Here is a 13,064-nt window from a genome sequence, read left to right on the forward strand (position 1 = left end):
ATATATATATATATATATATATATATATATATATATATATCTTCACACTTCTCATTTCATCCTCTCCTCCAAATGTGGAGACTGTCTACCATGTCAACACCACACCAAACAGTTTTGGAAATGAAACAAATATTGGAACTTGTGGATTTGACAATTAACAATTCAGAATGTCTTCGTTGAAGATGAAATGTTATTCTCTGTAAAAAAGACAAGCCAGCTGGACTACTTATTTGCCAACTTAACATTTATCTCTGTTCTGTAGCAAGTACTTTACCATCCCTCAGCTACATACTTAGGTCTCCACAATTTGCAGCTTAGAACTAACAACTAAATCAAACCACTTCAGCATTTAGAAAGGTCTACTCTAAAATAACAGTTTATTTCCTTTGAACAACTAGCAGCTGAGCTAGTTGCACATAGTGATTTTAGTTCAAGTGATTAAATTAGAGTCTCCCTTAGGGACACAAGCTGAGACAATATATCAAGTGTTTTTCAAACATATTAGATTATTTAGCTTATTTTCTACCGCATTTTCTAGCACTTACTACATTAGGGATGTGTTGATAATGATTCTAGAACAAGTCAAAAGCAAAGAAAAAATTCTATTAATTTATTATTTGATTCCACCTAAACCTCCATCTTATTTATTGCAGTGACTTTTTAGTGCTTTTGGGTATATGGATATCCACCTAGAGACATAATTACTTGTGTTTACAAAAAACTTGAGAACAATTAAAATACAAAGTTATTATAATAAATACAAATAATCTGAATAAGAGCAAGTACAAATTACAGAATGCCTACATTTTCCAGTAAGTATCCCTACTGATATAGATATGTATATATATTTATAGCAATGTATGCATATTTTGAAATAAGTATTTTCTGGTTATACTTTGTATATAATTTGGAAGTTCTGTTACATTACTGCAAAGGCTTCACAGTGGAATCATGAAATATTCAGAATTTGAGACCAAATTTAGACATATTCGCTTTTAAAAAATGAGGTTATTTGCCTATCTTTATTCTTTAGCCTATTTGCTCATCTCTGAATACCAAAAGTGGAGGCATTTAAATACTTTCACCTTCTATCAGAAATAAACTATTATACCAACTCAAAAAGCAGCTCCTTATTTCCCAAATGGGTAAAATGTTTTATGAAGAAAGGTTATCAAAATGCTTTGTGACAATTCTTTGGTTCTACTGGGTTTATCAGTTTGAAACTAAAATGTGTCATGGAGAGTGTGCTTCTTTTCTCCTTATTCTGATAGGTGTAAAATTTATCAACATAAGACTGCCTGAGGCAGTGGTGATATAGCACCTGCTAGTCACTACATTTTAGTGTAAATCACATTTTTGTCTCCATAACCCAGTGGCCTTGATCACACACATCTTCAAATGTGGGAAGAATCAAACTCCACAGTTCTCATTAGAGCAAATGTTACTTTGTACTAATCCTCAACAAAAGTAGCTTTGAAAATGTCCTTACTCTATAAGAATCTGGCCCCTTTTTAGTTCTTGTTTCAACTATTCAGAATGAAAATCATATCATTTATCTTAACATATCTTCAGCTCTATGAAATTCAATAATTATTCTATGTGTAATATATCATCAGGAATGTTGAAATCTCATTTCAGAATATTTATTACATTAGAATCTAATGCATAAATGAATTAAGTTACAGTTATAATTTAGGCCAATTTTTCAATCTCTCTTAACACTATTAAGTAGAAAAAATATTTTTATACTACTAAATGGCAGAGAAAACCCAATATTTAGAATGAAATCAAATCAATGAAAGAGAATCAGTGCCAAATGAGGGCCATTTTAATATTTTCTGATTCTAATTGCACACATCTTCACTTTTACTTTCCGTCTGTTTTCCCCAATGTGCTCCCACAGCTTTTACATAACAAACCTGTTACACTTCAGATTTTCTCATTAAATGTGTGACTTGAATCTCTGACTTAGGCAATAGTCCCTGAAGTAAATTACCTGGAGAATTTTTCAGATTAAATATTGGTTTGAGGGCTATCTACCATATACATGTATAATTTCCTTCCTGAGGACTCAAGTACTAATTCGTTTAAACAAATTATTAGTTAGTTCTTTGCCTGCTCAGTAAGAAACTGAATTTCATTCCAAATATGCATTAGATTTTTGTTTGTCAATTGTTTTCTTACTTCTAATAAATATTCAATAACTTTTACTTTTTCTTAATGCTTATATGACTCTATTTTTAATCTCAAAGGAACACATTCTCAAATATATCCAATGAATTGCCATTTCTGTTTTGCTTCACCCCCTGAACAAATGAAATGTAATTTCCTCAGATGTCATATGAACTCATGTGTCCTGCTGATATTAATATACAGAGTAATTATGTGCCTGTCCTTGAAGACAAACCATTTATTTCTTAAACAACTAATGCAGATACATTATAATGCAGATTTCAATTATACAGGCAATATAGATAATATGTAATACAGATACAGGGTCGAGAAATGACTTCCAAGATTAGATTTAACATCTTTTATTCTTAATAGATTTAAAATGAGTTGATTTGTGATCATAAATGTTCCTCTTAAAGAAAAAGTTGACCTTGATTTAATGTACAAATAATACTAAAATGCTAATGGGTAGTGTGTTGTAACAGAAAAAAGTGAGACTAAGGAGATCTGGGTGAGTTTAGGCAAATCATTTTACGTTTCTAGATTTTTGTTCCCTAATCTGAAACATCAAAGAGGATGATTAGGTGATTAATTTCTATGGTACTTATACACATGATATTTTAAGCAAAATAATAAAAGTATAATATGGATATCAGATAGCAAAGCAATTGACTATCTTCATTATTAGAATTATGACTTTAGTAGCTTGGAATTATCAAATTTAATTTTATGAGGTAGTTAAAGGAAATTAGATATTTTTGTTACTGAAGTTTAAGTAAAATTTGCCATAGTTTTTAAATATAGTGATTCTCATTTATTTTCAGTAATTTCTCTAGGATAGAGTTTTTTAACTTTTGTTACAAAAAAAATGGTCTCCATACACTTTGTTCTTAAAGGAGATACTATGCTCTCATAAACCTACTTATTTTTTTTACTATTTCTCCTTTTTATACATTTCACAAACCTTTTAATTTGAAAAAAATCCAAACCTGCTGAAAAGTTGAAAGAATAGAATAATGAGTACCCATATAATATGTCTCACCTAGATTCACCAATTGTTAACATTTTGCTATATTTGGTTTCTCCTTTTCTTTCTTTAAATAAAGACAGACAGACACATACACACACACACACACACACACACACACATTTGGAACCCTTTCAAAATAAATTGCTGGGGTTTTTCAAGATGGTGGAGGAATAGGAGGATGTGGAGTCCATCTCTCTCCACAAATGCATCAAGAATACAGCTACAGATGGAACAATTCTCACAGAGCACCAGCTGAACACTAGCAGAAGACCTTGGACACTGGAAATGACTGGAAAGATCCCTGCATAACCGAGTAGGACAAAAGAAAGAGGAAGGGAAAAAGAAGAGGAGAGGAAGTGGGATGGGATCTGTGCCCCTGTGTGGGGAGCTGAGGAAGAGAAGAGGTTCCTGCATCCAGGGAAGCTCCCTCACTGAAGGGGAAATCAGTTGGGACAGAAGGGTAACATCTGAGGCTGTTGGAGGAGGGTGAAACAGCCGGTCTGTGGCAGATAAGACAGAGTGAGACCTACACAAATAGTCTGTGCCACACCCTTGTGTGTCCCAGACTGGGATGTGTGTCCATCGGTGTGCACAGGGGCTGGGAGCTGGAATGTGGGTATTGGAGAGCAAACCCGGGGCAAAGACTGCCATTGGCTGCAAGCAGACAGCCTGAAGTGTTGGGAGGGAGGTAATCCACAACCAGGAATACTTATGCAGGAGGCCCGGGCTGCCACAGAAGCAAGGCAATGCTGTTGAGTGATGTGCAAGAGGTGGAGGCACCATTGAAGCTTCTCTCTCCCCACTCACTGGCCCCTGCCACCCCAGGTGCTAGGAAAGGGCCCTGCCAAGGCTGGCACACATGTGCCTGCTGCGGGGTGCCAGGAACAACCCCTACTGGGGCTGACCTTCTTGTGCCTGTTGCCAGGCACTATGAAAGGCCACCACCAGGGCCGTGCTAAGAAAGGCTCCTGCTAGGGCTGCATCTCTCACCTGTGGCTTCCAGCTTCCCTGCACACCTTTTCACCAGCGGGACCGGATCTCTCGTGGCTGCTGACCCCCACTATGCACCTGTCACTGCCGGGGCTCCTGGGACCCTGGCAGCTGTGCCACCTCTGCGCCCTGTCCTCACTGAGGCAGACCCGAGTGCTCCAGCACAGCCTCAGGAGCAGACCCCTTGGGTGGCCCACATGCAGAGGCAGGGCAACTAAAGAAGAGGAACAAAAATCTTTCATGCAGCTGCACAAGCTGCATATTAAATCCCTGTTATCAGCTTGGTAAACCTTGTGTATATGGAATACCTGAATGGACAACAAGTGTTCCCATAACTGAGACTGGTCTGTAGGGGAAAGTACACACAAGAGTTGGTCCAGGTCACAGTCTGACCTGCCCCCACAGTGCCCACAGCAGTTCCAGAGACCTACCTAGAGGTATTGGAGGGCCTCTTGGGGAGGCAGAGGTTGGCCATGACTCACGGTGGGGGCAATGACACTGACAGAGGAGGCCCCAGAAAAATATTCTTATTACTATTTTTTTTATGTTTCGTTTTCTTGTTGTTTCATTATATTTAAAAATAAAATTATTTATTTAAAAATTAAAAAAAAAATAATACATTTTTCATTTCTAAAATTTTTCTATTTTTACTTTTCATTGTTTTGTGTTTTCTCCTTGTTTTGCTGTGTTTTTTAATTTTTTTGATTTTTCTGTGCCTGTTTTATGTTTTCTTTGCTTTTTTTTAGTTTGCATTCTGCATTTGTTATGCTGTTCCCTTTTGTTAGCTTTGTTTTTAATTGTTTGGTTTCATTTTTGGGTTCATTTATTTGTCTGGTTGTTCTCTTGTTTTTTGTTATCTTTGTTTTTGTTTCTTTTTTTGTATGTGTGTGTTTCTTACTTTTTGTTTGTTTGGTTTTGCTTTTACCATTTGTCTTGGGTTTTATTTGTCTGTTTATTTCTTTTTTTAAAACTGTTGCTGTTACTGTTTGTTTGTTTTTGTCATTGCTATTTGTCTTGAGTTCTGTTAGTCTCTTTGTTTTCTTCCCTCCTCTTTTTTACTTTTTTTCTCCACACCATGTGGCTTGTGGCATCTTAGTTCCCCAGCCGGGGGTCAGGCCTGAGCCTCTGGGGTGGGAGTGTCGAGTCCAGGATGTTGGATTGCCAGAGAACTCTTGGCTCCAGGGAATATTAATTGGCGAGAGCTCTCCAGGAAGTCTCCATCTCGATTCCAAGACCTGGCCCCTCAACTGCCTACAGTCTCCAGTGCTGGACACCTCACTCCAAACAACAAGCAAGACAGGAACACAACCCCACCCATTAGCAGAAAGGCTGTCTAAGGTCATACTAAGCTTACAGACACCCCAAAACACACTATCTGAAGTGGCCCTGCCCATCAGAAAGACAAGATCCATCTCCACCCACCAGAACACAGGCACCAGTCCCTTCTACCAGGAAGCCTACACAAGCCACTGGACCAACCTCACCCACTGGGGGAAGACACCTGAAGCAAGAAGAACAATGACCCTGCAGGCTGTGGAAAGGAGACCTCAAACACAGTAAGTTAGACAAGATGAGAAGAAAGAGAAATATATTGCAGACAAAGGAGCAAAGTAAAAACCCACAAGAACAAATAGATGAAGAAGAAATAGGCCAATCTATCTGAAAAAGTATTCAGAGTAATGATAGTAAATATGATCCAGGACATCGGAAAAAGAATGGAGGCAAGGATCGAGAAGGTGCAAGAAATGTCTAACAAAGACCTACAAGAATTAAAGAACAAACAAACAGAGATGAACAATACAAAAACTGAAATGAAAAATACACTAGAAGGAATCAATGGCAGAAAAATTGGGCAGAAAAACAGATAAGTGAGCTGGAAGATAAATTGATGGAAATAACTGCCATAGAGCAGAATAAAGAAAAAAGAATGAAAAGAAATGAGGACAGTCTCAGAGACCACTTAAATGCACTAATATTTGAATTATAAGAGTCCCAGAAGAAGAAGAGAAAGAGAAAGGGTCTGAGAAAATATTTGAAGAGCTTATACTTGAAAACTTCCCTAACATGGGAAAGGAAATAGCCACCTAAGTCCAGGAAGCACAGAGAGTCCCACACAGGATAAACCCAAGGAGAAACACACTGAGACACATATTAATCAAACTAAAAAAAAATAAACACAAAGACAAAATATTAAAAGCAGCAAGGGAAAAGCAATAAAAAATATTCAAGAGAATCCCCATAAGGTTATCAGCTGACTTTTCAGCAGAAACTCTGCAGGCCAGAAGGGAGTGGCAGGATATATTTAAAGTGATGAAAGGGAAAAACCTACAACCAAGGTTACGCTATCCGGCAAGGATATCATTCAGATTCAATGGAGAAATCAAAAGCTTTACAGATAAGCAAAAGTTAGAGAATTCAGCACCACCAAACCAGCTTTACAACAAATGCTAAAGGAACTTTTCTAGGTGAGAAACACAAGAGAAGAAAAAAGACTTACAAAAACAAACACAAATGCTAAAGGAACTTTTCTAGGTGAGAAACACAAGAGAAGAAAAAAGACTTACAAAAACAAACACAAAGCAATTAAGAAAATGGTAATAGGAACATACATATCGATAATTACCTTAAATGTAAATGGATTAAATGCTCCAACCAAAAGACACAGACTGGCTGAATGGATACAGAAACAAGACCCATATATATGCTGTCTACAAGAGACCCACTTCAGGCCTAGGGACACACACAGACTGAAAATGAGGGGATAGAAAAAAAATATTCCATGCGAATGGAAATCAAAAGAAAGCTGTAGTAGAAATACTCGTATCAGACAAAATATATTTTAAAATAAGTACTCTTACAAGAGACAAGGAAGGACACTACATAATGATCAAGGGATCAATCCAAGAAGAAGATACAACAATTATAAATATTTATGCACCCAACACAGGAGCACCTCAATACATAAGGCAAGTGCAAGCAGCCATAAAGGGGGCAATCAACAGTAACACAGTAATAGTGGGGGTCTTTAAGACCCCACTTACACCAATGGACAGATCATCCAGACAGAAACTTAATAAGGAAACACAAGCCTTAAATGACATATTAGACAAGATAAACTTAATTGATATGTATAGGACATTCTATCCAAAAGCAGCAGAATACACTTTCTTCTCAAGTGCACATAGAACATACTTGAGGATGGATCATATCTTGGGTCACAAATCAAGCCTCAGTACATTTAAGAAAATTGAAATCATATCAAGCATATTTTCTAATCAACATGCTATGAGATTAGAAATCAATTACAGAAGAAAAAACTGTAAAAAACACAAACAATGGAGGCTAAACAATTTGCTACTAAATAACCAAGAGATAACTGAAGAAATCAAACAGGAAATCAAAAAATACCTAGAAACAAATGACAACAAAAACACAATGACCCAAAACCTATGGGATGCAGCAAAAGCAGTTCTAAGAGGGAAGTTTATAGCAATACAATCCTACCTCAAGAAACATGAAAACTTTCAAATAAACAACCTAACCTTACACCTAAAGAAACTAGAGAAAGAAGAAAAAAACAAAACCCAAAGTTAGTAGAAGGAAAGAAATCATAAAGATCAGAACAGAAATAAATGAAATAGAGATGAAGAAAACAATAGCAAAGATCAATAAAACTAAAAGCTGGTTCTTTGAGAAGATAAACAAAATTGATAAACCTTTAGTCAGACTCATCAAGAAAAAAAAGGAGAGGACTCAAATCAATAAAATTAGAAATGAAAAAGGAGAAGTTACAACTGACACTGCAGAAATACAAAGAACATAAGAGACTACTACAAGCAACTCTATGCCAATAAAATGGACAACCTGGAAGAAATGGACAAATTCTTAGAAAAGTACAACCTTCCAAGATGGAACCAGGAAGAAATAGAAAATATAAACAGACCAATCACAAGTAATGAAATCGAAACTGTGATTAAAATTCTTCCAACAAACGAAAGTCCAGGACCAGATGGCTTCACAGGTGAATTCTATCAAACATTTAGAGAAGAGCTAACACCCATCCTTCTCAAACTCTTCCAAATAATTACAGAGGGAGGAACACTCCCAAACTCATTCTGTGAGGCCAGCATCACCCTGATACCAAAATTAGACAAAGCTATCACAAAAAAAGAAATTACAGGCCAACATCACTGATGAACATAGACACAAAAATCATTAACAAAATACTAGCAGACCGAATCCAACAACACATTAAAAGCATCATACACTGTGATCAAGTGGGATTTATTCCAGGGATGCAAGTATTCTTCAATATATGCAAATTAATCAATGTCATACACCATATTAACAAACTGAAGAACAAAAAACATATGATAATTTCAATAGATGCAGAAAAAGCTTTTGAAAAACTCAACACATATTTATGATAAAAAACACTCCAGAAAGTGGCCATAGAGGGAACCTAGCTCAACATAATAAAAGCCATATATGACAAACCCACAGAAGACATCATTCGCAATGGTGAAAAACTGAAAGTATTTCTTCTAAGATCAGAAACGAGACAACGGTGTCCACTCTTGCCACTGTTATTCAGCATAGTCTTGGAAGTTCTAGCCACAGCAATCAGGGAAGAATAAGAAACAAAAGAAATCCAAATTGGAAAAGAAGAAGTAAAACTGTCACTGTTTGCAGATGACATGACCCTATACATAGAGAATCCTAAAGATGCCACGAGAAAACTACTAGAACTAATCAATGAATTTAGTAAAGTTGCAGGATACAAAATTTATACACAGAAATCTTCCATCACTATACACTAACAATGAAAGATCAGAAAGAGAAATTAACAACACAGTCCCATTTACCACTGCAACAAAAGGAGTAAAATACCTAGGAATAAACCTACCTAAGGAGGCAAAAGACCTGTATGCAGAAAAACTGTAAGATGCTGATGAAAGAAATCAAAGATGACACAAACAGATAGAGAGATATACCATGTTCTTGGATTGGAAGAATCAATATTGTGAAAATGACCATACTACCTAAAGCAATCCACAGATTCAATGCAATCCCTATCAAACTACCAATGGCATTTTTCACAGAATTGTAATAAAAAATTTACAGTTTGTATGGAAACACAGAAGACCCCGAATAGCCAAAGCAATCTTGAGAACAAAAAACGGAGCTGGAGGAATCAGGCTTCCTAACTTCAGACTATACAACAAAACTACAGCCATCAAATCAGTATGGTATTGGCACAAAAACAGACATATGGATCAACGGAACAGAATAGAGAGCCCAGAGATAAACCCATGCACCTATGGTCACCTAATCTATGACAAAGTAGGCAAGAATATACAATGGATAAAGACAGCCTCTTCAATAAGTGGTGCTGGGAAAACTGGACAGCTACATGTAAAAGAATGAAATTAGAATACTCCGTAACACCATACACAAAAATAAACTCAAAATAGATTAAAGACCTTAATGTAAGGCCAGACACCATAAAACTTTTAGAGGAAAATATAGGCAGAACCCTCTTTGACATAAATTGTGGCAAGATCCTTTCTGACCCACCTCCTAGAGTAATGGGGATAAAAACAAAAATAAACACATGGGACCTAATGAGACTTAAAAGCTTTTGCACAGCAAAAGAAACCATAAACAAGATGAAAAGACAACCCTCAGAATGGGAGAGAATATTTGCAAATGATACAACTGACAAAGGATTAATCTCCAAAATACACAAACAGCTCATCCAACTGAATATCAAAAAAACAAACCACCCAATAAAAAATTGAGCAGAAGACTGAAATAGACATTTCTCCAAAGAAGACATACAGATGGCCAACAAACTCATGAAAAGATGCTCAATATCACTACTTATTAGAGATATGCAAATCAAAGCTGCAATGAGGTATCACCTCACACCCATCAGAATAGCCCTCATTAAAAAATCTATAAACAATAAATGCTGGAGAGGGTGTGGAGGAAAGGGAACCCTCTTGCACTGTTGGTGGAAATGTAAATGGATACAGTCACTATGGAGAACTGTATGGAGTTTCCTTAAAAAACTAAAAATAGAACTACAATATGACCCAGCAATCCCACTACTGGGCCTATACCCTGAGAAAACCATAATTCAGAAAGATACATGCACCCCAATATTCATTGTAGCACTATTTACAATAGCCTGGACATGGGAGCAACCTAAATGTCCATCAACAGAGGAATGGATTAAGAAGATATTGTGCATATATACAATAGAGTATTAGTCAGCCATATAAAGGAACAAAATTGGGTTATTTGTAGAGATGTGGATGGACCTATAGACTGTCATACAGAGTGAAGTAAGTCAGAAAGAGAAAAACAAATATTGTATACTAATGCATATATGTGGAATCTAAAAAAATTGTATAGATGATCTTATTTGCAAGACAGAAATAAAGACACAGACATAGAGAACAGACGTATGGATACCAAGGGGGAAGGGGGGCGGTTAGGTCAGATGAATTGGGAGACTGGGATTGAAATATATACAATATTGATACTATGTCTAAAATAGGTAACTATTGAAAACTTACTGTATAGCTCAGGGAACTCAGTGCTGTGTGGTGACCTAAATGGGACAGAAATTCCAAAAAGAGGGGATATACGTATATGTATAGCTGATTGACTTTGCTATACAGTAGAAAGTAACACAACATTGTAAAGCAACTATACTCCAATAAAATTTAATTTAAAAGAAACAAAGTAAGTTGCTGATATCATGAAACTTTACCCCTAGTACTTCAGCAGCATGTGTCCCCAAAGAACATGAAGTTTGTCCTGCATAACCACAAAATTATTACAACAACCAAGAAATTTAAATGTGTAAAAAATATTATCTACCATATTTGAATATCCCTAATTATTCTAATAATGGGCTTTATAGTTATTGCTTTTGACTGATTCAATATTCAACCACAACATTAACATTTTAAGGAGTTCAGACCAGTTACTTTGTAAAAAATATACAAACTACATTTTTCTGATTGTTTCTTCATTATTAAATTCAGATTAAACAGTCTTGGTAAGATTACATAGGTGATATTGTATATTTTCATAACATCAGAAAGTAAATAATGACAGCATGGACCCACTATCGATGATGTTGAATTTGACTGATCACTTAGATAATGTCTGCCTGAAAAGGTACTTTTCTCCTCTGTAAAGGTACATTTCCCTTATGAATTAATAATTAGTATTCTATTGTGTGCGTGTGTGTGCACGCATGTGTGTGTGTATCCTACATCTTCTTTTTCCCTTCTTCCATTGGTGGGCACTTAGGTTCTTTTTATATCATGGCTATTGTAAATCATGCTGTGGTGAGCATAGGGGTGCATACATCATTCTGAATAAGTGTTTTCATTTACTTTGGATAAATGTCCATACGTGGAATAGCTGGATCATATGGTAGGTCTATTCTTAATTTTTGAGGAATCTCCAGAATATAAAAAACAAACAAAATAAATGAACAAACCAAAGCAAACAAGAAGAAACACATAGATACAGAGAACAGAGTAGTGGTTACCAGAGGGGAAGAGGCTGGGAGGAGGAGAGCTAAATGGGTAAAGGTGATCAACTGTATGGTAATGAAAGGAAACTCATTTTCTGGTGGTGAGCATGCTGTAGTGTATATAGAAGTAGAAATATAATGTACACATGAAACTTATGTAATGTTGTAAACCAATGCTACCTCAATTAAAAAAAGAAAAGAAAATTGATAATAACAACCACACAGACATAAAAGAAATCAATAAGTAAACTGTAGGGTGATACTTTGAGACCACGTGAATATCTTGGTCTCCAGCACCTTTTCACTCAATGGCTTTAGCATGCGTAAAGGATCATTAGCATGATCCCTGCCTGAATTAGTCATTACGTTACAGTGGCAAAGTGGTTATAATCTAATTATATTTTTCCTTTAATATTTATTAGCTAGCATTTTTCTTTAAAGAAAGTTTTCTTTTAATAACTTTCTTATTAAAGAAATTTACAAAGATAAACAAAATAGAATAATACAATGAACTCCCATGTATTCATCACACAACCTCAACAGTTATTAATGTTTTGACAGTGTTGCTTCATTTACTTTTTTATGTTGGCATGCTTGTGTTGCTGGAGTATTTTAAAGAAAATTCCAGACATGATGTCATTTCATGCCTACTTTATAAAAAAAAATAGCCACAATTTAACTAAACTCTATTTTCTCTTTTCCTACTAGATTAGAAGTAACCAATTTAGAATATACAGAGAAATGTTGGAGGCAAGCAACATGAGAGCAGTGAGTTTTAACAGCTCATAGTGAAATAGTATAATGAAAAAGTATATGCAGAATATGGTTCTGTGCTATAGTAGAATACAATATTGAATATTTATGATAACCCTGAGTTAGCTAAAAGAAAGTTGTGTATAATGTTTAATAACTTTTATATAAGAAGGCAAGGACATGCATAATTATTTTGTAATGTTATATAGACAGATGCCTATAGAAATACTTACTAAAAGATTTTTAAATGAATACAGGGTTTTGTACTTGAATGGATTATCTTCAGTACCTAGAAAATTTACCCATAAGGCCAGATATGAATCTGACAGTATTATGTGTTAAAAAGTAATAAATATAACATAGTTTCATTTTAGGCCCTGTTACCTAAGTGGAAATAAAATTTTTAAACAGGGCTATAAAATACATATGAATCACAAAAAATATTATTTAGTCTTATATGCTTCCCAGGTATCAGCAGTCAGAGTAGACTAGATGGATTTAGGGATGACTGAATCTGTAGGTAGATCTGAATCATTTTGTTGTGTGAATCCCAGAAGCTAA

The 13,064-nt window shown here is 35.6% G+C and overlaps 1 pseudogene; it reads right to left on the bottom strand.

The window, feature by feature from the left end:
* The window catches only part of LOC114905837, a 24,549-nt pseudogene extending 12,436 nt beyond the window's left edge, over nt 1-12,113 (bottom strand).
* Nucleotides 12,114-13,064: the final 951 nt, after the last annotated feature.

The sequence above is a fragment of the Monodon monoceros genome, unplaced genomic scaffold, assembly GCF_005190385.1.
Source record: "Monodon monoceros isolate NGI ecotype Baffin Bay Population unplaced genomic scaffold, NGI_Narwhal_1 Super_Scaffold_22, whole genome shotgun sequence".
Taxonomy (NCBI): Eukaryota; Metazoa; Chordata; class Mammalia; order Artiodactyla; family Monodontidae; genus Monodon; species Monodon monoceros.